This window comes from Orbicella faveolata, unplaced genomic scaffold (genome assembly GCF_042242905.1).
Source record: "Orbicella faveolata isolate gen_17 unplaced genomic scaffold, um_ofav_v1 contig_47, whole genome shotgun sequence".
Classification (NCBI taxonomy): domain Eukaryota; kingdom Metazoa; phylum Cnidaria; class Anthozoa; order Scleractinia; family Merulinidae; genus Orbicella; species Orbicella faveolata.
This window is the reverse complement of record NW_028301577.1, coordinates 21,675,605-21,677,500: the sequence shown is the minus strand read 5'-3', so window position 1 is coordinate 21,677,500 and position 1,896 is coordinate 21,675,605. Positions and strand designations below refer to the sequence as shown.

At 43.0% G+C, this 1,896-nt stretch overlaps 1 pseudogene; it reads left to right on the top strand.

Annotated features, from left to right (window-relative positions):
- The first annotated feature begins 437 nt into the window (after positions 1–437).
- LOC149097630 (uncharacterized) lies at positions 438–1,628 on the top strand (annotated as a pseudogene).
- The last annotated feature ends 268 nt before the right edge of the window (positions 1,629–1,896 follow it).

Below are 1,896 nucleotides of genomic sequence, written 5' to 3'. Positions count from 1 at the left end.
ATCATATAAGTTTCAGTTCTATAGCGTGATTATTTTTGGTGATACATACATTAGAAGGGGAGGGGGCACTTTCTGACCAGCCAAGGCTCACGAATGAACAAAAAAAAACCTCCCAGGCAGTTAAGGTTAACATAATCTTCTGGGACAGTTCCAGATAACGCTGACTTTGCATGGCTTGAGGAAGAATCTGAGATCTTTGGTCCTGGTGACTTTGTAGAAGTTTTCCAAAGGGCACAAAAGGTAAATAAGAGCATAACAATGTGTAAATCGCGTAAATATCATGATATTAATTTTTACTTTATTAAACTCTTTGTAAATTTATTATCATTTCGATTTCTTCGCATACAGCCTCTGCATACGAGTGTGGCCTTCGCAGCCGATAATGGTCGAAGTAGTGACAGTGATTGCGTCTGATGACGGTACAAACCCGAGCAGCGGAGGACGTGAGACCTGTCAAACGACCAGAATGTTCACCTGTCCAGAGCAGAGCTGTACGAAAACCTTCATTAGGTATTCAGCTTTGGAGCGCCACTGTGAGTTTGGCGTACACATGAGGATAACCCTTCAAGATCGAGCCAAGATTAGTTATGCTAAAAATCTCCAAGAAGGACAAACTATGAAGCAACAGAGCCTACCAGTTTGTGGCGCTCCAGTGACGCATCGTGCTTCAGACACATGCCAAATGGGTTGGGCGTTGAAATCCAGTCCGAGAAAAGTGCGGTTTACCCAGGAGCAAAAAAATTTTCTGGATCTTAAATACAACCTTGGTGAACAGACTGGGAAGAAAAGTAGCGGCGAGGATGTGGCCATGCAGATGAGACGAGCTCGTGGACAGGATGGAAAAAGACTATTCGCCGTTGATGATTTCTTAACCGCGCAACAAATCACTTCATACTTTTCGCGTATGGCCGCCAAGAGGAAGAATGTCAGGCAGAGGCAGAGGTAGACACAGAAGAAAGAGAAAACTTGATCCGTGACGTGACAGCCGAAATCACGGAAAGGCTAGTGGCTGAAGAAGAACAACAACAACCTGTGTCAGAGGTAGAGAGTCGCGGTTGCTGCTACTCGTACAGGAGGGTAAACTTGTGCCGTATGAATAGAGATGAGCTTCGGGCCAAACTAACACTGTCGAACCTAAAAAGCATATGCCTCAAGTACGGAATTCAGGGCGTATCGGGAAACGGAAGAAGGAGCCATATGTGAACACTTTATTCAGTTTCATAGAGGCGAGGCCATGTAGCTTGCACAAAGGCCTCCCATAATGCTAGGGTTAATACTTGTGGTGCTTTCTATTTCGTTTGAACAGTTTTTCCCTATCGAGAAGGTGCTCATTTGTTCAGTTTGAAGGTAAATACCTCGGCATGGCTGTAATTGGTTATGAGGGGTAGCCGTAGTCCACTGGTTTTACTACACTGCATCAAGTTTATATAAGAGGGATACCATTTATCATCTCTTGCTTCAGCTACAGTAAATTCAGGAGTATTGACACGTGCTAAAATATGTTCAGGCTTTCGTTAACAACAAATGATGTGCAGGCTTGAATAAGAACAAGGAAGTTAGTTTTTCTAAGAACTCTTGGACGTTCGAACTCTGTCTGTCTCTACAGATATGCAAAAAAAAAAAGAAAATTCATGCTGTGCGTGCCAAAAGTGCAGATTGCACTTGTACCCATCCAACGAAAAATAAATTTCAACATGGGGCCCTGTGGTACGGATGAATCCGAGTTAGACTTTGCACCTAAACATTTCAACCTTGTTCCCAGGGTATGAGATTGCTCAACGTTTAATTTTTCTTTGATGCTTTTATTCGGTTCAGTTCGTTTAGTTTGGTTTTGGCTTTCTTCAGCATTGCCATTGTATTACACTTACATCCGGTGTTACATACTCTTCTAGTTAC